Raw genomic sequence first — 24716 nt, 5'->3', positions numbered from 1 at the left:
GCATAGAATTCCCAATGTATTTCTACAATTTATCTCCAAGACGGCAGCCTGATTGATCACACACACTTCCCTTTGACAGCTCTTAAAGAATTGCCAATATAGGCTCTCTGCACAGTATATAACACTCCCTCAAGTTTTCAGTGCAATATTGCTTTTGCAACCCTCCCTTTTGATAATTAATCTCCATTTATGTCCCCTGCCATGCGCACTCAGGGTTGTGGTCTGCATGCTAATTCTCCCAAGGCAGCGAGGTCTGAAGCCCCTTGGGGGAATGCAATGGCTGCTGGAAAATGTAAAGCTTGATCTCCTTAATTCACAAAGGTCTCATTTGAGTTCCGTCTTGTGAAATTCACTGCTGTCTGACTGGTGCTGCCTTGCCTCGTTGTTCTACGTCCTCGCTGCAAAGTCGGGGGGTTTTTTTGGGGGGGAGAGGATTGCTTTAATTGCTAATCCCACCATGGTGTGCCTTTGTGAGAGAGAAAAAGATACTTCTTGATGCATCATTATTTGAAAAACCAGGTACTTAAGTCTTAAACGACACCAGGGACGTGGATAGCTGTAGGGATGAGCAAGTCAATCTGTTTCTGATCCTCTGCACTTTTTCACAGCCTATAAACCCATTCTGTCCTGATTCTGCATTAGTCTGGTGTTTCCACTTTTTTTTTTAAATCATCATATGAAAATGTGTATTTAAATGCAGATATTGGGAGACAGGGTTTGGCCTGGGGCAGAAGCACTGAGCAAGGTAGAAACTCAACAGCACAAGAGCCTTACAAGTGGATCAGGCAGTGGCCAACCTAGTCCAGCATCCTGTTATCACAGCAGCCACCAGATGCCCACTACGGGAACCTCACAATCAGGGCCTGAGGACAACAGTGGCAGCAGCAACCCCCATTTGTGATTCCCAGTAGCTGGTATTCAGAGAGCATACTGGCATCAATGACAGAGGTAGAATGTAGTCATCATGGCTAGTATCCTCCATAGCCTTAACCTCCTGTCTCCTGAGTGCTCCTCGGACCCTTGGCAGAGTCCTAATATTTAAGAACACAAGAAAAGCTTTGCTGGATCAGACCAATGGAGTTCAGCATCCTGATCTCACGGGGACCAACCGGATGCCCATTATGGGAAGCCCACAAGCAGGAGTGCAACAATCCTGTCTTCATATGTGATCCCCAGCAACTGATACTTAGAGGTGTGCTGTCTTCAACAGCACAAGAAAAACACAGCCACTGTGGCCTAATAACCATATAGGTAAGGCACAAGGGAAGGCGGTTTCCTTGAGCGGCGTAGAGGGGATTATAGTACATTTGGAATTGAGTGCCTTTCTCTGCGTGTCTGATGAGGGGTAATGGAGTTGATGAATTGCAGGAGTGCCTACAAATTCCCTCCCTGTGCTCTACTCATTATTTGTAAGCACACCCAATCTGATGGGGGAAAAGCAACTCTATTTGGCTAAAGAAAGCCAGACCTGGATAGTACTGCTCTTGAGAATTTTTTCACTGCTTGGGGAAATGACAAAAATACAGCTCCTGCCAGCCTCCAAAGCAGGAAATTTTCTTTTGTGCAGAGTAAATCTCTGGGCAAAGTGGCTGCCCCAAACCTCTCTCAGCAGAAGTCTTCCAATCCTTGTACTGGACTGGGACTGGGGAGCCTATGCCCCTCCCCAGGTGCTCCTGGACTACAACTTCCATCATGCTGCTGTACTAAAATTCTCAGCATGCAGCTGGACTACAACTGACCGTTGCCCACGCTGGCTGGGACTCATTGGAGTTGACTCCAATCACACATGGAGGGCCACAGGCCCCAACTCCACCCTTTGCATACCCACAGGCTAGTGGAACACCTGGAGACACTATTGGGGTTTGCAGTCTAAAGATTCACCGTCGTATAAAAGCACTTAGGTACCAGTATTTTTCTTCCTGTTACAGATGAAACACAGAGCTAGGTAAGGAATCATCAAATCTATCCAACCACTCAAAGAAATAATACCCCTCTGCCTTTCTGGCTTGTGTACACAGGTGGTGACCTGCTGAGCTAATTCTAAGCAGTAGTTAAGCTGGAGGACACTTTCTTCACATCTCTATTCCTACTATGATGTGCAGGCGTTTGCCTGAGAAAGGAGCCTTCTTTTCTCAAAGGCAGGGCCAGCCCTCCCATTAGGCAGAGTGAGGTAGCTGCCTCAGGTGGCAGATGCAGCAAGAATGTGTTGGGAGGACAGAGCTGTCTGTGCAGTGCAGCTCTAGGAGGGTGGAGGGGGTGGTCCTGACACCAGTGCTGGAGCAAGATCCAGCTGCCTGGCCAGCTGCCTTCTGTATGTGAAATGTGGGGGGGAGGGGTGCCATCTTGCCCCTTTGCAGCAGCCTGTTTTGGGCTGCCATAGTCAAAGGAGGTCCAGCCAGTTTGGGGCAGCAGAACCAAGATACCATGCTAATTTTGTTTCCCTCACTGCAAGCTAACATTTTGAGTCATTATTCCTCTGAAGCCAGGCTAAAAAGATTCTCCAGCTGTGTTTCCTCCCAAGATTAGAGTCTAGACTTCCAGAGTTTATTCCTTCAAAAGGTGATTAAGATAAGGGAAGGGTAGTGTTTGGGGCCAGGGATGGTTATTTTGCATTGGACTGGCATCTCAAGCAAATAATTTGCACACAAAAGGACGTTTGGCAATTACTTTGAAATCAGTTGTTCCTGGAAGTGAATGAATGAATTTATTAATTTCAGTCACAGACTAGTTCCAGCTCACATACAATATCATAAAACACGATAGGGATACATTTGAATTTGCAATTGGGTATAACAGGGACAATACAGATATAAAAGGTAAAGGTAAAGGGGTCCCTGACCATTAGGTCCAGTTGCGGACGACTCTGGGGTTGTGGTGCTCATCTCGCTTTACTGGCTGAGGGAGCCGGCATACAGCTTCTGGGTCATGTGGCCAGCATGACTAAGCCACTTCTGGTGAACCAGAGCAGCGCACGGAAACGCTGTTTACCTTCCCGCCGGAGCAGTACCTATTTATCTACTTGTACTTTGATGTGCTTTCGAACTGCTAGGTTGGCAGGAGCAGGGACCAAGCAACGGGAGCTCACCCCATCGTGGGGATTCGAACTGCCGACCTTCCGATCGGCAAGCCCGAGGCTCAGTGGTTTAACCCACAGCGCCACCTGCTACCTAATACAGATCTAGCAGCAGTTAAAAATATATGTTAAATCTTCATCACTAAAATATAACCTAAAATTGTCATTTAAGGCCTTAGTCATTATGGTAGCACAGCTTGTTCCCTAAATTTTATGGCAGTTGCACAGAATTTGGCCACCCTGAGCATGACCTCTGGATCCTTGTCCTCTACCAGAGACCTAAGACATTGACGTTTGGACCCATTTGGAGATTTTTGCATAGAAGGATGATAAATGCCGAGTGTATATCCCCGTAGAAACAAAGCATGACAGACAAGGCATGACAGACATAACAAGGCATGAGAGACAGTTTCTACCTCCATCAAGCCCTTTCCTGGAAGTAGTGCTGCTGTGCTCCACAAAGCTCTCGCCTTCTCCACATGGCCTGCACTGTGCAGACAGGGTGAGGATTTGTAAAGGGCTCTGCGGGGGGCAGGGAAAGAAAATGGCACAATAAAGGCCTCTTTCCACCATCAGGAAAACCAGCAACACACAGTAACTGCACTGGCTCTTTGTTCAAGTCTAATTTCAGGAGGACAAGGGTTGGAGGTGGCGGGGAACAGCCTGTGGGAACAAGGGAAGGCCTTTCTGGGTACATGCATGCCATGTGGATGACCTGTGTCCTAGGGAGATGCTCCAAACTGTAGCCCTCTAGCAGTCATGCACAGAGTCAAGGGGCTCCTGGAGCACTTTTCTTAAATCCTAACCAGGAATGGGAGTTTTCCAGTCCAATGCTATCTGTTCCAAGGTGAGCTGCTGGAAGATAAGTATGGACTTATGGAAGATAAGTAAGCTCAGTGCTTATAATATCTATTTTATCTGCCCAGAGCCCCAAATTCAATCCCTGGCATCTCCAGGTAAAGTTGGGAGATGCTGCCATCTGAAATCCCTGAGAGCCACTACCAGTCATTGTAGACTAGCGTAGAGCTAGATCTGCCTCAGGATGAAGCCGCTTCGTGTGCTCTCATGGACCCTAGAGCTTAGGAGTTCCTGCTTGGTTAATATTTATGCCAGGCGTAGTTTCAGAAACTTCATTTTGCCCTGCTATCACAGGGACCAATGTCACAAACTCCCTGCTTCCTAAGTGCCCCAGGTCTCAGGTAGCAAACTAGTGTTAGTTCCTACTCTGCCGGCACAAAGCAGGAATGCTCTATAAGTGTACATGCTCCTCCATGCCCAAAGAGTAAACTCAGACCCTCCAAAAGTTCCTATTTTTCAGGGACATTCCCAGATTTATAGAAGCCGTCCGACCTTCTGATTTGATCCCTTAATGTCCTGCTTTTCCTTAGGACATCCCTATTTTCTCTGAAGAAATGTTGGAGGGTATGGAGTTATCTGACCCCCCGAGCCAAGGAAATAAGCTTTACAACCTTTATAAGACACCTGAAGGTAGCCCTGCATAGGGAAGTTTTCTAATGTTTAATGTTTTGTTATGTTTTGATATATGTTGGAAGCTGGCCAGAGTAGCTGGGTCAACCCTGTCAGATAAATATTATTATGATTATGATTACTGAATAGGACACCCCTATTTTCCATAGAGAAATGTTGGAGGGTATGTAAACTCCCAAATGGTTATTATAACACAGAGGTGGGGGGATTTTTAATTCTTTAGGGCCACATTCCCCCATGGGGGAATGGCAGGTGTAAATAGTGGGTGGAGCCAGAGGGGAAAGTGGGCGGGGCAGCACATGTGACTTGTCCCTCCTTACAGGAGGTTACATTCCAGCCACATAAACATGAGAATTTTCTGCAGCCACATCCTCCAGACAGACTTCACTGAGGCATACAGTTCAAGGACACAGTACATCCTAGTAACAAAGCACTCAAGGATGACACAGATCAGGGTGTGGTCTGGGGGGGGGGGTGGAGAGAAAAAGACTGGGCTGAAAGTTTAACACCACCAACCCTGGCAATATTGGCTACAGCGATTAGAAGGGACTCGATCTGCCGCCTAGAAATTTAATGCAACTTCCTCAAATAAACTGGTCCTTTGGCAGATCTCTCCTGCTCAGTTTGAATCAAGCCCACCTCATTTAATTTTGGAAACGGCACTAGAATAACTCAGTCAACCTTTGCAGTGTGAAAGTGAATCACAAACAGAAAAATTTAACAACTGTTACTAAATATATACGTGCAGCAGAACTCCCTCACCCCCCTCCTTCCCCAAGCCAGAAATCTCTTTGCCTCCAAATATCTTTGCTGATTGTTCTTTGAAACAGGCCTTCACCAGTGTTGGTTTTTGTCACCAGATTCTCCTGTGCAAGTGGTCCAATGTGATCCCTCAGCTAGCATACCCTCCAACATTTCTCTATTGAAAACAGGGATGTCCCATTCAATAATAATAATAATAATAATAATAATATTCATACCCTGTCTTTGGGTGCCTTCCAACACACATTTAACATTAACAATGTAACAATACTTTCCTATACAGGGCTGCCTTCAGATGTCTTCTAAGGGTTGTATAGTCACTTATCTCCCTGGCTCAGGGGGGGGGGGTCACATAACTGGGCCATGCTCTCCTACATTTCTCTGATGAAAATAGAGAAGCCCTAAGGAAAAGTGGAACATTCTGGGATCAAATAAGAAACTAGGACAGCTTCTGTAAATCCAGGACTGTCCCTGGAAAATAGGGAGACCTGGAGGGTCTGAGCTTGGGACGTGGGGGAAATTCAGTTCAGGTTGAATTTTAAGACGAATCTACCTAATCTGCACTTCCTAAAACATTACTTGAAGCAAAACACAACCATCCTTAGAAATTCATGCATCCCAAATTTTACACTGCCATTCTGCAGCCAAGTAATGTGTGTATCAAGAATGCATATACAGAACACATATATTCTGCAATACATATAGAAATGTATATATCAAGGTGAAGGGTCTGTAAAAATGCATCTATTAGTGAAAATAACACCAAAAAAGGCATCAGGGAAAATTGCATATCAAAATGTGCCTATTAGGAGAATTTTGCACTAAGACCCTGATGAATTTTCACGGGGACTTAAAGAAAGAACTGATATGGAAATGGTGAGAACCGAATGTAAGAATGGAAAACATGAGAATCTGAAATTGATATATTCATCCATCTCTACCCACTTCCTCCCACCATCAGCAAAAGCGACAAGAAAGTGACAGAAATATGTACTGGGAAATATGGGATTGCAATAGCTTGATGCAACATCCTCTCAGCTCCCCACAAACAAATCAGAATAAATAGCTGACCTTGTCTAACCTCCCCACATACTTTGTGTAAACAAATCAGAATGAACAGTTGATGTGCAGGTCACTGGAAGCAACCTTAGAAACAAATCTGAAGGCTGGATGGAGAACAATATACTTCTAAGTATTCCATTCTCTCTGTCTCTCTACAATGGTCAGACTTTTAGGCTGGTACCTCTATTCCTTATAATAGGGGGGAAAGGAAAAAGAGCAGCTCTGCTTCCCCAGAGGATGTCCTATGCCTTCCTCTCTTCATACGATCTTGTAAGTTGGAAAACGTTGAGAAAAGGGCAACCGAAATTACCAAGGAGATGACGCGACTCCCCTAAGAGGAAAGGTTGCAACATGTGGGGTGCTTTAGTTTAGATAACAGGTCAGTAAGGGGTGACATGATAGCAGTATCTAAAACTACATGAGTTGCTGGAAACCACAGGGGGGGGGAGTGCTCCTGTGCTTTGGTCCTGCTTGCAGGCTTCCCATTGGGGCATCTGGCTGACCACAGCTGGAACAGGATGCTGAACTAGATGGACCATTGCCCTGATCCAGCAGGCTCTTCTTACATTCCCTGAATTTGCAAACCCAGCCTCTGAAGAATTTATGGCTCCCTTCAGTGAGTCTGCCGGCCTGGCTCTCTCCGTCTGCTCACTTTCTTAATAAATTGCAACCACGATGGCATCCTGCTGCTAAAAATTAACTTCTCTGGTCTCAAGTGTGTTTCTATGTGGGTGAAGAAAGGGAGGGGGGATTTGTGGGGGAGGGGACTAGACATCTTCTGCTTCTAATCATTAATCATGAATTAAAAAGATCCTCAAGTACTGGAATCATGAAGGAATAAGCAGGTTGAGGTGGAGGGGGAAATCATGCTGACTCAGCACATGAAGCTGCTTTCTGTAAAGCCAGACTCCTGTATAGAATCATAGAATTGTAGAGCTGGAAGGGACCCTGAGGATCATCTAGTCCAGAGCTTTCCAAACTTTTCAAGTTGATGACACCCTTTTTAGACATGCATCCTTTTGTGACACAGTAATTAATTTTACCAGCAAAACAGAGGTTAAACTAACCCCTTTCCAGCCCCGAGAGGAGCATGGGGAATGTTTGCATGACGCACCTACACACTAACATGTTGCAACATCTTGTTTGGAAAGCTCTGATCTAGTCCAACCCCCTTGCAATGCAGGAATATGCAGCTGTCCCATGTGGGGATTGAACCAGCAAGCTTGGCGGTATCAACACCACACTCTAACCAACTTAGCTAAGGCTGACATGGCTACTAGCCATTATGCTGGAGGCAGAATGCCTTTGAATACTGCTCGGGAAAGGTCTGTTGTTCTCTCAGCTTGCTTGTGTGCTTCCCAGAGGCACCTGGCTTTTAAAATATTAAAAGTAGTTTAAAACAAATTGCAGTCACAAGAAGAGGGCAGGTCCTGAAAACATACACCTCCGATATCAAAGGCCAAGGTAAACAGGTGTGTCTTCAGCACACATTGAACCCAGCATAGCCTACCTTAGAAGGCACTGGCTACTTCATCGTCTAAAGCAGCACCTCCTACTCAGCTCTGCTGCTGGAGAACCTGCTAGGAACTGGCCCCACGGCATCCTGCATGCAAAGTGTGTGCTCAAAGCATTCCTAGCTTACCCCACAGCTTCAGATGGCTCTCCCACTTCCCAGCCTGGAGCACTTCCACGAGGCTGCCACTCGACTGCGAAGTGAAATCAAGAGGAACACCTTGGTGCAAGGTGTGTGAACTACCTGTTAGCTCTGTTGATAAAAGTGTTTGAAAGAATTCAGCAAACCATGTCAAGGTGCCCCTGGGGCTGAGCACTCAATGAATACACAGGAGGCTGCCAGTGACCCATCTACCAGTGTGGCTCATACCAAAGATAGGGGACCTTTTTCCAGTTTGGGGGCCACATCCCATTCTGGGCAACCTTGGGCAACCACAGAGGGCCCAGAGGAAGAAAAATGGGAGAAGCAAACAACATGAAATATATCTTTCTACAGCAGAGTAGTTTCTATACCTGCACACCTCTCTCCTCCGTCTGGACAAGCAAAGGGCACTATCAGAGTTCAGTGACACATCCTGGTCTGTGTGAAGCAGGATCAGTGACAGCCGCAACCTGGGGAGCGTTTTGAGGGTCAGAGAGAGAGATCTGGAGGGCTATGTCTGTTCTGCAGGCCTGAGGTTCCCAATCCCTGGTTGACACTGAGTGGAAGCTGCTCTCTTGATCCCTGAGTACCTGGACAATGACCTTGAAAATAGCTTCAGTGGTCAGAGGGTCATGATTCCATTTGGCCTTCAAAGGCTATTCCCCAAAACCTAACATGGAAAGTTGTGCTTCCCTTTCCAGTTCCAAGGAGTCAGTAAGACATTTGAGCCACATTCAACTGGACTCAGAAGTAAAGTAGCAGACTGAGCAACGTCCAGCTGGAAAATCTAGCAGAACTCTCTGGGGTCCACACATAGCTCAGCTACCCTGGAAGCTGTGATTTAGCTGTGATTCCCGCATTGCAGGGGGTTGCAGCAGACATGCCTTGAGGCCCCTTCCAACTCTACAATTCTAAGCAACCGAAATGAAATTGGCAGCTCTACTAGGCCCAGAAAAAGAATCTCCATGGGGACTGAGGAGGAAAGCCTGATATTGAGAGCTGACATGATAAGATGTTCCATAGTGTGGCACCCTTAGAGTCTGGTGCACATGCAAGGGGCTGTAGCTCAGTGGTAGAACACCTGAGTTGCACGCAGAAGGTCCCAGCTTCAATCCCCGATTGCATTTCCAGATGGGGCTGTGAGGGACTCCTGCCAGAAACCCTAGAGGGCCACTGCCACTCGATCAGTGTACAGTATTAAGTGAGATGGACCCAAGGCCTGGCCCAGCCTAAGGCGGCTTCATATGTCCCTATGCTCCTATAAGATCACTTTCCTATGGCTGTTCCTTCAGTGAAGAGCAGGTGGGGGATGCAGAGAGCATCACAATTCCTTACATGATGATTGTAACTTTGTGCATCGTAAGATGTAACATTTCAAACTAAACGTTCTTCATTGGAAGCAATACACCACTTGATATAACCATTTCTATTAAGACTGTCTTTTTCTTTTATTTCTCTTCTTATTTTGCTTTCCTGTGGTCTGTAATTCTTGTTTTCTTTCTATTAATTCTATCCATATTTATGCTTTGCCTTTTGAAGTTCCCTATCTTGGATTACTGAAGATACACACAGGAAGGTGATGGACAGAGGATGAGGGGCAGGGGAGAGAGGATCTGCCAGTGTGGGAGGCTGGGGGGAAGAGGGCGAAGTTCCCAGGTGAGAAGCCCCTGGGACGGTTCACTCTCCTGCGTGTGAAATAAGGCTTAAGATATAATTACAACAGAGGATCTGATGCTTATCTTCTTCTTCTTCTTCTTCTTCTTCTTCTTCTTCTTCTTCTTCTTCTTCTTCTTCTTCTTCTTCCCTATTTATTTTCTTTAGATTGGTTTGGCTTTTATTGTATTTCATGTTGAAAACTCTTCATAAAAATTGTTTTTTTATATATCTATAAATTGTGATAGATAGATAGATGATAGATATCCTTTTAAGCTGCCAGAATATCTCTTTAAAGGGGTGGGGTGTGCTTTTTCAGTCTGAGGCCCATATCTTTTAATAAGAATAATTTGTTTTTTGTACCCCACCCATCTGACTTGGGTTGCCCCAGCCACTCCGGGGGGCTTCCTACAGAATATACAAAAACACAACAAAAGGAAACCTAGGCCACATACCTGGTTGGTGTGGCAAAAGTGGGTGGTTTCAGGAAAAGGTATTATCAGAGTTCAATATCACTGGAGGAGGGGAGGAGGGGTGTGGTCTATGTCATGTGACAAAGACACAGCAAAGACAAAGCAGGCTGGGAGGTGCTGGGACTGCACAATCATTTGGGGCTACTAAAGTTATTCAGGCCTGACTGCTAACTGTGGAGTCACTCTGGCATGTGACTTAGCAACCAGTTTCTCTCCGTGTTCTCTGTAAGTTTTCAGTCTGAGTCAGTCTGCCTCAGCTGTGAGCAGAGTCAGTATGGAATCTCAGTCAAACTGTTTGGAACCATGTTGTTTATGAAGAAGTTTATTTTAACTCAGTAAAACTCTTATTCTTTCACTTAAAAACTCTGCATTATTAATTTACGCTGCACATCAGTCTACACAGGTCCCAAGAGCACAGCTGTCAAGGTTTCCCTTTTTTTTAAGGGAAATTCCCTTATTCCAAATAGGACTCCTTGCAAGAAAAGGGAAAAGTTGATAGCTATGCAAGTGGCAGAAAGAGTGGCCTAGATGTCCACAGGCTGCTCTCTACATAGCTTGGTGACTAAAAAGCTGTGTGCAAGACACAGGCAGGCTTGTATGCAAGCATTTTGAGGGCAGTGGAAGCTGAGGGTCCTGCTCCATTTGCTTTTTATCTGTTTGGCTGCTGCAAATTAGAGAACAGACATCTGAAAGCAAGAAGCAAAATATTCTCCGGATCAATATCTTCGTCTTGAATGTGTCAACAACTCTGGGTAGAAAAGTGTCAAGTTTTCACTTGCAGTTGTAGTGTACTGCGGACTTTGATCTAGCCTCCGGGAGTGTGGAGGGGCATTTTAAATATACCCAGCAGATAATGCTAACTCTTGCATGAGACAGACCTTAGCAGGAACACTCAGGATGGAACAAAATCTGTCAAGTTGACCACATGTGTTACACACACATCTTAAGCAAAAAGGGGAGGAAACATAAACTGGAGGTTGCCAATTCAACTGGAAAGAGGCAGGGTGGTGTAGTGGTTGTAGTGCAGGTCCTGGTCATCGGGCTTGCCTAGTGCTGTGCACAGAATGCTGAAGAATGCCTGATGACCAGCTGATTGCTAGAGCTTCTGTGCACAGCGCTATGCAAAAGCAGTCACCTGACACCAGGGAGTTGCCGCATGATTGACAGGTGGGCCCACCTGTCATACCTGTCTCAACGGGGAATAATAGAATCATAGTTGGAAGGGACCACGAGGGAGATAAGGATCCAGCCCAAGTTTGATCCAGTCATCCCCCCCACCCAGAACAGGGTGCAAATTCCAGCCATTAAGTTAAACTATAGAACTTGGACGGCTTTAATAGAGGACTGAACAAATTCACAGTGGCCTTGCCTCCATAGTCAGAAGCAGCAATGCTTCTGAATACCAGCTGCAGGAAACCACAGGACAGGAGAGTTTTTGAGTTCGGATTCTGATTGGTGGCGTCCCAGAGGTGTCTGGGTAGCAACTGCCGTTACAAGATGCTGGACTAGATGTCTATGGGCCTGATCTATCAGGACTCTTATGCTCTTATGGGTGTCTCTTTCAACCTTACCTACTTCACAGAATTGTTGTTAAGATGAAACGCAGGAGCAGGAGGAGCATTCATGCCACTTTTGAGTTTCATGGAGGAAAGATAGGATAGAAATGTAACAAATGAAATAAATAAAGACAGGACAAGGGCCAGCCAAAGGGCAACATACATGTCCGCTTGGTTGGGGATGTGAAGTGGGTATAGAAGCATACTGGGCCAACCTTCCTTCACTTCCTGCTGCATGGGTTCTCATCCCCCTCCAGACTCCAGCACAGGTGAAAACCACAATGAATTATTCAGATCAAAGAGACAAGCTGGTGGGGCAGACCATGTGCCACAAAGCTGGTACAGTAGATGAATTTCTTGCCTGTAAGTCATCAACGGCATGATGGTATCTTCTGGCATTTCTACAACAGGACGCAGAAACTTCTTTCCCTATCGTGCATGTGCTTTCTCTCTCACTCTCTCAACAGAAAAAGAGGGACGAAGTGGGAGAATGCAAAGCAATGTCAATACCCAGATGGCTATGGGATGCGTCAGCGCTGTCATGAGGTTGACAAACAAGCCAGAGATGACAGTTTGCTAGAAGGCAGAGGCTGCATACGAATGCTCCACCCATGATGCCAGAACACAGTGAAGGAAAAAGAGACTCCTGGTATCAGAACTGCTGTGCAGGAATCCCACCAAGGGGACAGAATCGAGCTGAGGCTGTCTTGGTCTGTTGACTCAACTGTTAAAACTATAATGGAACTTGGTTAGCAATGCTTGCTGCTCAGGGAACAGCTAACACAATAACATTAGAAGAGGCTGCTGGAACCAGGCCAGTGACCCATCTAGTCCAGCATCCTGTTCTCACAATGGCCAACCAGATGCTCCCCTGGGAGCCCTCTCCCTTCCTGCGGTTTCTAGCAACTGTATTCAGAAGCATTACTGCCTCCGAGCGTGGAAGTAGAGCAAAACGATTGTGGCTGGTAGCCACTGATAGCCCTCTCCTTCATGAGTTGGTCAAATATTTTTTTCAAAGCCATCTAGGCTAGTGGCCACCACTGCCTCCTGTGGGAGCAATTTCTGGACTGCCCAAACCAAGTGTCACATGAGTGACAGAAGAAAATAAAAACCAAAAATCATCTTGTGGCACTTACAGATTGAACAGAATTTATTAGGGCACAAACTTTCATGGGCTGTACCTCTCCTTCATCCGATGGAAGGAAATAAGAATATCCTTGCTGGATGAGACCAAGGACAAGAGCATTCTGTTCCAAACACAGAACAGATAGATGACTCTCTGGAAGCCCATAAGCATGACAGCGTAAGAAGAGCCCTGCAACTGGATGAGGCCAAAGGCCCATCTAGTGGGCAGCCCACAACAAGCAGGACCTGAGTGCAACAGCACTCTCCCCACTTGCCATTCCCAACAACTGGGGTTCAGGGGCATAGTTCCTCTTAAAACAAATGAAAGCTGGGAATCTAGGAATTATGGTTCATCCAGATGGAGGGGGCAACTTCCCCCTTTGCCTGTTCTCCCAGTGGATGCCTATGCAACCTGATGATTAAGCCCCTTTAAGCCCCAGTTTTAGTGCAGTACTTGGGTTAGACCCTTGGGCAACCCTGGAGAGCACTATTCCCATTTTACATATTGCAAGCTGAGTCTGAGAGACAGTGACATGCTTATGGACATTCTACATAGAAACACATCCATGGAGTTTAAGGCAAGGATTTTGCAGGGGAGGCCTGGAACGGTTGCTCTGCAGAGCTGCAGTTGGGGGTGGTAATCTTTGTGAGCCAAGATTTATTTTCTTTAATCGACCACATAGACAGGGATCTCCTCTGGCCAGCTATCTCATTTCCCTATGAAAAATGGTGCATATGGCTAAAAACATGCACATTTCTCTGATATCCTTCTAATGAAATTGTATTCATCCTGCACTGCAAAAGTCAATTTATCTGATGCAGCAGCAGCAGCAGCAGCAGCAGCAGCAGCAAATAATGGGTGGAGCTGAAAAACAGGTAGGCTTGGAAAATTAATTTTTCTCTGCTCTCCAAATAAGCATATTACTTTGATGCCAAGTTGCATCAATATTGCACTTTTCTTTTTTTGCTTCTTTCACATATCACCGGTTCCTTTGGTTTCTGCAGTTACAGCTTGATGGGCAACCAATGAATCAACCGACCTGTTTTCAGCACTAATTGATCATGGTTTGCCATTCCACTTGCTCCTTCCACTCCATTTGCCTGTTTAATACCCACTTCAGGCATGAGAAATATTCCCCGAGTCGCTGAGGCTTGCTGACAAAAGGACCATCAGCTATACATGGCTGAGGCTTTTCAACTTTCCCATTAAACCTCTGTGCAGAACCAAAAAGGTTGCAGACCTGCAAAAGACTAGAGCACTAAGAGGGATGACGAGAGGCAGAAACAAAAACCCCGCTCCTCTTTTTTCTGGGAATGTCCTCCCCCCCCCACCGCCTTGGCTCAATGTAAGTTCTTAGGAATTAAGGGGGTGGAGAGAGGAGGTTGGCAACGAGTGGGCGCCTGCTTTGGTGCATATGGCATGCTCTGGGACCGGTAGATCATTCTTGCGTTGATGGCAAAGCCTATTTTTACTGGGGTTTTTTGCCTTCTGTGCTCAAATCAAGCAGCCTCCCACACCAGGAGGACTGACTGCAGCACAAGCTTCTGGAAAAGAACAGTCACCAAGGTGCACTCTCTCTCTTTAGCCTTCTTGGTGGAGAAGGATGTCACAGCATTCAAAGGGGGAGCTCAGCCTCCACCATGGCAAGACTAATGGAAAGAGTTTGTTTACCCAATCTGTCATGAACCTGGAGTAGAGTGAAGACTCCTTAGAAAGGGAAGAGCATGCAAGGTCGGCCCCAGAAGCACTCTCAGAGGCCAGTGTGCACTCCTTCTGGCCCAAGGATATTGGACTGCCATCCTCTAATGCAAAGGTCTGCACTACAGAAGACCTAGTGCCTCCCTTCTCCATCTCAGTATGAGATTGCCGGAGAAGGCTGAGCTCCTTTAAGCAGAGCAGTCTTGCAAGCATGGGTGGGCTTAGCAATTAGGTTGCAGCTGCTGCTGAAGCTGGTCTCAACTTCAGCTTGTTCCCTGCTGTGATACCCCACTGGACAGGCTCAAGACCCCTTCCCATGGGACAGCTGCAAGCTCCTGTCCTCTTTGATTTGGCTTGGCAGTAGGTGAGGTAGAAATACTCCTGCTGGCCCTTTTGGTTAGCTTGCTAATGTCCAGAGAAGCTAGCAACTGTTGGATCTCAGATAAGGAGACAGCAGTCCCCCTGTAAACTCTGTATGAACATGTGGCTAAGAAGTTGCCCTTATCACTTGCTGGGTCCAGAGTTTTGAAGGGTCTCAACTCTGCGCCCCCCCCAAAAAAACCCCTCATAACAATAGAATCATGAAATTGTAGAGTTGGAAGGGATTCCCATGACAAATGGCCATCCAACCTCTGCTTACAAACCTCCAATGAAGGTGAGTCCACAATCTCCCACAGTGGACTGCTCCACTGTTGAACAGCTCTTACTGTCAGAAAGTTCTTCCTGATGTTTGGTCAGAATCTCCTTTCTTGTAACTTGAAGCCATTGGTTCAAGTCCTACCCTCCACAGCAGCAGCAAACAAGCTTCTCCATCTTCTATGTGACAATCCTTCAGTTATTTGGAGATGGCTATCGTATCTCCTCTCTGTCTCGTTTTTTCTAGGCTAAACATACCCAACTCCTGCAACCGTTCTTCATAAGGCTTGGTTCCCGGATCATCTTTTGCACACACTCCAGCTTGTCAACATCCTCCTTAAAATATGCCCAGCACTGGACACAAGACTCCAGGTGTGATCTGGCCAAGGCAGAATAAAGCAGTACTATTACTTCCCTTGGCCAGGACACTATACTTCTGTGGATGCAGGCAGAATAACACTGGGGAGGGGGTGGGGCGGTGTTTGCTGCTGCATCACATTGTTACCTCATGTTAATTTTGCGGTCTACTAAGAACCCTAGATGCTTTTCACATGTATTGCTGTCAAGCCAGGTTCTCCCCATCCAGCTTAGGGTAAGCAAATAAGTGTGAGCTGTAGAGAGAGGATTCTGCTTGGGTGTGAGGGAAAGGCAGTTAGGCAGGGTTGTTAGTCCCTAGTACATACATCTATAAATACATGCACACACATATAACCTCCCTGCACACCAGGGTGGTCCAACCTCTCAGACCAAGTGGGCTGAACACTGAATTAAGTTTCCATATCATAAATCAAGATAGTTAATATTATTTAATATACACTACTAATATATTAAATTAATATTAAATCCTACAGAAGCAGAAAAGGCAACTCACCCTTCCTTCCTTCCTTCCTTCCTTCCTTCCTTCCTTCCTTCCTCCCCTTGTTCTTCCCCAGTCTTGAATCTGGGGTCAGAACTACAAATTGTAACATCAGATTGGAATTCCAGATGGTGTGTTCAGGACTTGGAGCAAGTCTCAGTTCATCGATTCCATGTGCTGAGTACGGTATCTGTTCTGACTGCAGCCCTGACTCCATTCCCAACACAACATTAATGCAGAACAAATTGAGACATATCCTCTCAATAATTAATTCCAAGATTGCCCAAGATTTGTGGGCGAAGAGGGGCCAGGGCTCCAACACCAGTCAACAATATAGGAGCAAAACCATTAGCAGTATATGAAGCTAGGAAGGAACTCAGAACAAGAGAGAGCCATATATTTATAAGTGGAATGAGGAGGGGGGCAGGATACATAGCACAGCACAACATTTGCACCCCTACTTAAGCAGGAACCTCATTTAAGTCTCTGGGGCTTGCTTCTGAGTAAATACACAAAACAAGCTCAGGTCTTAAGCACTGTCACCACTTCAGCTAAGAGTCTCCCACCCCACCTGACTTCCAAACACACACATACCCTTTGAGTTCAGCTGTAAAGGGGATTCTCCTCAGCCAACCGCCTTCCAGAAAAAGTCAGGAAGATCCTAATAATTCTGGCGTCACAGGACACCCCCCTAGCCCACCTCAAAAAGGGACAGCCCTGTTTAACCCTCCCTCAAATTCCGTGAGGGGACTCTATTTACCACAGGCAATCCTCCTTCCAGGTCCCCCCCCAGTGACACCCTGCATTTCCTCCTCGCTCACCCCATCCCGTTATCTCCCCCTGCTCGACTTTGGTCTCCTCAGTGGCAGGCTTCTTTTTATGTGTGGGCGGCAGCAGCAGCAGCCGCCGCATTCCCTCAAGGCCACTGCCACGCTCCTTGGTCATGAGTCTGACCTCGCCAGCAACTCCTCCCAGCAGTCAGCAGAGGGACACGTCAGAGCTAAAGGTGGCAGTCGCCATAAGACATGTGCAGGTGACGCCTCTTTCTCCTTTCCCTGCCTGGCCGCCGGCAGCCGCTAGGAAAGTGTGTCTTCTCTTTAGCAAGGGAAGAAGAGACGGCAGACGGGAGCTGCAGCTGGCTTTTACCTATCATGCATTGCTGCTGAGGGCTGCCAAAAAAAGGTGACCCTTGAGCCACATGTTGGACCACCCTGCTGCTCACAATAAAGTAATACATCAGCACGACCACCAACCTAGAATCCTTCTTCTTAACATGCCATGTTTTCTATATACAGGGAGCATTTTACATGGAGGAGCATTCAGGGCTTATCCACACTTATCTTTTGTCTACATTTTCTAGGCATGTTCTGTGCTTTAAAGCTTCACTTCGAAGCATCCCTTTTTTGCTCCAGGGCTTCCTCCATGAAAACTCACTCTTTACTGCTAAATTGGAGCAAACAGCAATCCATGGAAAATCTGTGCAATTGGTTGAACTTTAGCTTTAAAGAACAGGTTTTTGCAGGGAAAGCTCTTGGTTTGCAAAAAGAAAAAGAAAAAAAGAGCCCTCTGGCACAGAGCTTTAAAGCTAGCAGACCTTTGCCTGGAAAGCGCTACATGGGGCTAAGCCCACAGACAAGCAAACCCATTTCCTTCCCCAGTGATTCAGCCCAATAGGAGTTGAGTCACATGATTCCCTTAGTTCCTTCCATACAGAACAACCAGTTCTATCAGAACTCCAGTCCTGTGGATCATATTCACCATGAGTGCATTGCAGAGAGCACTCCCATGCAATCCCCCCCCCCCGTTTAATTAAAAGCAGCCGCAGAGGCATGAATAAAGCAATCCCATTAACAAATTCCAAAGCTGGGGCTGTGCAAATAAGGAGACTCTGCGAAGTTAAAATGTAAGCAACATAAGAAAAATGTCAGAAAAAAACCAACAATTTTTCATTTCTGCAGCCGGGTCATTTATTGGAAATGTTAAGTATGGCTTGCAGATGATAACTAAGTTGACTGCCCTTTGCGGCATTCCCTCCTTTGCCCCTTAGTGCCCAGAATTTGCATTTTAGTATAGTTTAAGAAAATCACTCGAACATGACTCTCATTTGACTTCGGAAGAAGAAATGTGAATAGGCATGGCCTCATTTGCTGAAGTCTCCATTGCAATAAAGCTGTGAAGAGGGGCCGTTCTGGAAGGATCATGTGGAGCTGAAGATCAAAGGTGCCAGAGAGGTTGAGTGGCGCCTTTATGACAAAGTTTTAAGACTGTCAACAGGCAACTCTGCCAGATCACTGCCCCACTTGATGAAACATGCCTACTTTAGCACAAGCAACCCCTCCAAACCTCCACTGCTAATATTAGGAAAATGTGAGCTCAGCTCATACAAAGCTGCCTTCAACGGAGTCAGGCTACTGGGTCCATCTTGCCAAGATGGGCTACTCCAGCCTTCACCAACCTGGAGCCTGCAAGTGTGGTGTCATCATTAGAGTGCTGGACCAGAACCTAGAAGACCCGGGTTCCAAGTCCTCACTCAGCCCACAAAGCTCACTGGGTGACCTTGGGGATAAAATGTAGACAAGAAGACGTTTCATGCGACCTTGAGCTCCTTGTGGGAAAGGTGCAATATAAATGCAATAAGTTATAATAAATAAACAGTTTTTGGATTACAGCTTCCACCACCCTCACCAGCGGTTGTGCTGACTAGAGCTGGTGGGAACTGCAGTCCAAAGCACCTGGTGAGCACCAGGTTGGGGAAGGCTGCTCTTAATACAATAACAGCCCCTGACAGTTTGGCGACACAGAAACTATTTTACAGTCTTTTGCAAATACCTTTGATTCTCTGCGGCAGAACATCCAGCCACAATAGAAGCCAGCCGAGTGCAGAGAGGCAAGCCTAGTAGAAGGAAAAGCTACGTAGGAAAAAAGGCCTTCTGATGTTATTATTTCTATGATTATCATATATATTGGTATTTGTGTCACAGAGTAGCATAAGAAAGAAGCAGGTTGCTGCCCCGATGAATGTACAACCTAAATTTAGAACATGTTTGTGTGCATCTACAATCAAAAAGGGAGAGAAGGGAGAACCAAGGGTAAGAAGAGATGAATTAATGAAAGTCGATGCAGTTTCATGTATTTAAAAGAACACAAATCATTTTTCTATTCCAGTTGTAGATTAGGACTAAGGGAGTCTTCGCCAGCCTGGTGCCTTCTAGACATTGTATACTTTTTTATTTGTCCATTTCTATCCCACTTTTCCCCCAAGGAGCTCAAGATGGTGTACGTGGTACTCCCCCCTCCCCGTTTTATTTGCCCTTCAGCCCTGCAAGGCAGGCTGGGCTGAAGACAGTGAGCTTAGTGGCTAAGTGGGGATTTGAACCCTGGTTTCCCAGGTCCTAGTTCAACACTATAACCACCGCATCACACAGGATCTCAGTGCTGGCTATGGCAGAAGGGAGCTGTAGTCCAAACCCCCAGAAGGCACCTGGTTGGCGAGGGCTCAACTAAGGGATGAAGCTAAAATCCATGGAAGGATGTGGGATTTGAGGAAGGATGTGAAGGAGAGGAAATATCTGGCCCTTAGAGTTGGTCTTGGAAGGATTTCCAAACAGAAGGATCTAGGAGGGCTATTGGGTGGAAGAGACACCCACTCCCATACCCTCTAACACGCCACCAAGTGAAATCAGGACGTGTGTCTTCTGGGGCCACGGTCCTGCATGAGTCACGGGACTCATGCAAGAAGAGCATAGCCCCCCATATGTATCTTTAGGGGCCATGCTCTCATGGGAGCCAAGTGACTCATGCGAGAGCATGATCCCCTAAAATGGGCATCTTTGGAGTCCATGCTCTCATGCAAGCCAAACAAGACATCCCAGGAGCTAATCAGAAGCCAATATGGCTCCTGTAAATCTGGATGTCCTACTTAAAGTAGTATGCAGTCCCATGGCTTTCACCCTGGTAAGCATGCCAAGACCCTTGGCTCATCTAAATCCCAGTTGGGCCTGCTTCAAACATCTGGGCTTGAGGCTTACCTTGCCTTGATCTAGGTCCCACGAAGGTCACTCACACCCCAGTCTGTTGAATGCAGAGGTGCCTGCCAAAAAGGCAAACCTAGGCACTAGCATCTGGCTCCAGGATGAGATCAAAGTTCCACCTGCAGGAAGGAAAGAAGAAGACCTCTCAGTAAGTTCAGAAAACTCTTTGTAGGGCACAAAGTTTGGGGAAAGAAAGGGAGAGATTTGCCCTCCATGCTGCCCCCTGTTCATTTTTTGACTGGATTCTCATGCATGCCCCACACATTTCAGAACCACCATAAATTCTCTCCCCATTAGCTGGCAAAAAAGCCACATGAAACCCACAAAATAAAGACTTCGCCCCATCGCCAGTTGCAGTCACCACTTATCTATTTTGCTTCTTAACCAAGCCAGGTAAATGAAATGCTCACTTTTCAAAGATGGTGTTGTGCACAAAGGGAGAGGGGCACTTCCCTCTGCAGCACATGCAGAAACTGCAGAATCCACTATTAGTCTTGAGAGCTCAATCTGTCAGAGCCTGTCTTTGCATGCAGGGGAAGTCCATAACTCAGCCCATGGGTTGAGACCCACTGGCTCCCCTCACCTGGTTTAGCTGACCGGTGGAAGCCATTCTAAGGGTGTGACCACTGTCACATGCTGACAGCTTCTAGGAGTCCCAGGTGAGAGCTGAGTGGAGGCTGGGGACCAAAAGTCGGCAAACCACCCCAGAAGGAGCACCACGTGTCCTCCACCAGAGGAACTACACTTCCCCTAACACTTCTTAAACCCCAAATAATAACACTAATAATCAATTATTTTCTAAAACAAATATTCTGGCCTTTGAGCCTGCCCGTTCATTGTACTCTTTAATCTGGATGTCATCATGCCGCCTTAAGGGACCAGTTTGCACATTTTACTGATTTTAGGAAGGTACTTTTAAGGCTGCCTTTTCCAATAGTTTGTTCAAGGTGGTGTCTAATAAGAAAATAAAGTATGAATAAATCATCCAACCTCATTAACAATGTATGAATTAACATGACAGAATGCTACAGCACAAAGATCTATCCACCCAAAGGCGAATGTGTAAATACTGAGTTTAAAGTACGCATTCCAGAAAGAAAGGAAGATGTGGAACACTTGTTTGCAAAGAAAACCTTTAACTTGTGCCTGGAATCTTACATGGTAAGGCTCTTCCAGCATGCCCCCATCCATGCTGGATGCAGCCGCCGGAGCTGGGAGATCCTGTGTGTTCAGATAACATAATTATAAGAGCCTCTTCAGGATTTCTGATACCACATACTGTAATCACACAAGGGAGGGGGCTGTCGAGACAAGAGCATGAGCTATGTCTACACACACACACACACACACACACACACACACACACACCAGTGTAGAGTGGGTTGCCAGTGCTGCTGCTGAAGTGCCCCCCGCCCCACTGAAGCCAAGCAGGGCCATGCTGTGCCAGCTGCTCTAGGGCCCAGAGACCATCAGCAGCTGGCAGGGAGGGAAGGACAGGGAGCCAGGGATGAGGCCTGCCAGGATGTGCCCTCTCTCCAGTGTCCTAGAACCACTCAATCAGCATGAAAAGGGAGCTTTTTCAGCCACTGAGAAGAGGTCTTCTCACCCTGTATGCTGATGGGAGCCAATCAAGGTGGAAGGAGGTGAGTCAGTCACTAAGGATGGGCTTCCAGGGTCACTCTGGAGAAGGTGCACAGAAAGACCACTGAGGAGTTGTTCTCTGTGCTCCAAAGCTGAGCATTTAGGTACACTTTAAACGTAAGGTTCTTTCAGTTTCAAGAGAATGGTGTGCAAGTTCTGTTATGTACAAAGGAGCTTCAAGGAAAACACAACTTGGCTTACCACTCTGAAAGAAGATATTAGAGCACTCAAAATCATTTTCCCATGTACATGCACAGAAAATAGATCTAGCTGAAAGGCAACACATGGAGATCTGCACTGATCATTGCAATGCATCTGTTGTTGTTGTTGTTGTTGTTGTTGTTATACTGCATAATCTTAGACGGTTGTATATCTTAGAAGGGGATTGTCACAGGAGCATGCCTGCCAATAATCACACAGGTCAAAGATGGAGTTAATTCTTTACTAGCAAAAAACATGAACTCCACAGTCTTGGTTAAGTGTCAGGCCTAATGAGCAGAGCAGCTCATTCCCAGTGGTCTTCCTCCATGTAAATCAGTTGCCAACACCGAAAGTCCCTGCCTCCTTACCACGGCTTTCCTCAAGCAACTGGAGACTTCACCTGCAAGCAACTAACCTCTCTTCTGCCCTTTTCATGCCTCTTCTGGTTCTGGGAGACAAGGGGGCAGGGGAGCTCATCACAGCAGGAGGGGGAGACACTTGTGACCACCAGCCAGACTCATCTCTGACTCTTGGCCTCCCTCCTCCCACTCTTCTGCTTCAGCTTCTGCCTCTGATTCTGGACTTCTCTCTGGCGCAGACTCTCCCAGTTCTCTAAGCCCTGTTACCACTTCAGCTTCTGACACCTCCTCTTCCCAGTCTTCCCTCTCATCTCCCTCTGCTACCACTCCCCAGGCTCTGAGCCTTTTCCCCTTGAGGGTTCCCCAAATGGTTCTTCCTACCATTCTTCTGCATCCAACTAGTTCGTGACAGGGACATGGTTGTGAGGGGGAGTGGGTGGAGTATCATGAAGAGATCCTGCACTTCTGAATTTGCCAGTACACCAATGTCCCACACCTGAAGGTGAACCCTCCCTTTTTTTGCACCCAATTTACAAAATAGCCACACAGATGTGTAAAATTCTGCATGCTCCTTTAAAACCCACAGAAGCAGAAACTGGGAAAGGACTGTGCCCTTTCCATGCCACACATTTCATCTGTGCTTGCTCTTTCAACTTGATAGCATTCATGTGGGGGTTTTTTATGTTCAGGAAGACAGAAACATAAAGAAGGAGAGCCTTCGCCCTTCACCCGAGGGTACAGATTGATATTTGCTTGCAAGGGAGTGAATCTCTGAACTGGTAAAAGCAAAGGTTTAATTAATTAACGAGAAAAGCTGGCAGAGATATTTAAGAAGAGGCAATTATAAGAGTGGGAGCAATATTGTGGGAGAAAGTATACAGAAGAGAATTTGCATAAAACTTCTCTCTCTCTGTCTTTATAAGCATCATCTTGGAAATGAGCCCACTGAATGATAACTCCTTTGTGGGCACTTTCACGGGAAGCAGAGCCGTTTCATGGGGTATTGATACCTCTGGGCTTGGAAGCACCTTACATATGCATTTTTAAAAAAGAAAAAATCAGTGATGGCCTGGATGGTTGCTTTACTCCAACCATGCACCCCCCATCCATTTTCTAGACAAGTCATAATAAGGCTGGTATTTCAAGAAGCCATACTACAGTGGTACCTCGGGTTAAGTACTTAATTCGTTCCGGAGGTCCGTACTTAACCTGAAACTGTTCTTAACCTGAAGCACCACTTTAGCTAATGGGGCCTCCTGCTGCCCCTGCGCCGTCGGAGCATGATTTCTGTTCTCATCCTGAAGCAAAGTTCTTAACCTGAAGCACTATTTCTGGGTTAGCGGAGTCTGTAACCTGAAGCGTCTGTAACCTGAAGCATATGTAACCTGAGGTACCACTGTACTAGGCATTTAAGATGAGCACCATCAGCCAGCTAGGACAGAATAGCAAAGAGAATGTATTTCATGACCAGAAAGGGGGTGGATTGGACGACCCTTGTGACCCCTCCCAACTCTACAATTCTATGGTTCTATGATTTGCAGCGTGACATAGAATCGGCCCCAGACATATTTTTAACTTGGATTCCGAACTTCACCTACAGAGTGGCAGTGTAGGCGTCTTGACCCAAGCTCTTGGCACAGCAGCCATGTTTCAATGCCTTCCCCTCAGTTTTCCCCAAAAATCTAGCAGACAGAGCTCAGTGTTTAGAGGGAAACACCTAGGCTATCCCATCAGCTGACCCTCAAGGGCCACCCAGATGCCCCTGGCCCCTCTAAAACAGCAGCTGCCCTCTTTGCTGCTGCTGCTCCTGCTGCTCAGGTGATTCCTGTTCAGCTGAAATGGGGAGGGGAAGATGAGAGGGAGGGCAATCTTAGTCCTGCAGGAGCCAGCCAAAGGACCATCAAATCCAGGGCCAACAAGATGCCTATCGGAACCCTGCAAGCAGTACCTAAGCACAAGAGCCTTCTCCCCACTTGTGATCCCCAGCAGCTGGTATTCAGAAGGCACAACACAGTCAGGAATAACCTTATCCTCCAGGAATTTGTCTTTTAAAACTACCCAAGCCGGCAACCCCCATTACCTGTTGTGGGAGCGAGTTCCACATGTGATATGCAAAGAAGTACTTTCTTTTCTCTGTCCTCCTGAATCTTCTCACCTCCTGCTTCACTGGATGGCCCCAAGTTCTAGTGCTATGAGGGAGGGAGGAAAACTTTTCTCTATCCACTTTCTCCACACAGTGCCTAATTTTTGTTTACACCTCTATCATTTCCCCTCTTACTTGTCTTTTCTCTAAACGAAAAAAAGCCCCAAATCTTATAACCTTTCCTCTGAGGGGAGCTTTGAAGCTGTACAATATCCTTTTTTTTGCACTGAGGTGACTAGAGCTGTACACAGTACTTTCAAGTGCTGTCACACCACAGACTTGTATAACAGCATTATGATATTAT

At 46.5% G+C, this 24716-nt stretch overlaps 1 protein-coding gene across 9 annotated transcripts in view; it reads right to left on the bottom strand.

Annotated features, from left to right (window-relative positions):
- LOC128406301 (5-hydroxytryptamine receptor 2A-like) overlaps positions 1–24716 on the bottom strand; it is a 239588-nt gene that overhangs the window by 78112 nt on the left and 136760 nt on the right. For 6 of the 9 annotated variants that reach the window (XM_053373594.1, XM_053373598.1, XM_053373600.1 and 3 more), the window contains exons 2-3: positions 20066–20187; positions 18867–18946 (exon numbers count right to left, since the gene is read on the bottom strand). The gene's annotated coding sequence lies outside the window, so the exon portion shown is untranslated. The remainder of the gene's footprint in view (positions 1–18866; positions 18947–20065; positions 20188–24716) is intronic. The other 3 variants (XM_053373601.1, XM_053373604.1, XM_053373603.1) reach the window with 1 other exon arrangement.

This window comes from Podarcis raffonei, chromosome Z, assembly GCF_027172205.1.
Source record: "Podarcis raffonei isolate rPodRaf1 chromosome Z, rPodRaf1.pri, whole genome shotgun sequence".
Lineage (NCBI taxonomy): Eukaryota > Metazoa > Chordata > Lepidosauria > Squamata > Lacertidae > Podarcis > Podarcis raffonei.
The sequence above is the reverse complement of the archived record's forward strand: the minus strand, read 5'-3'. Positions and strand labels throughout refer to the sequence as shown.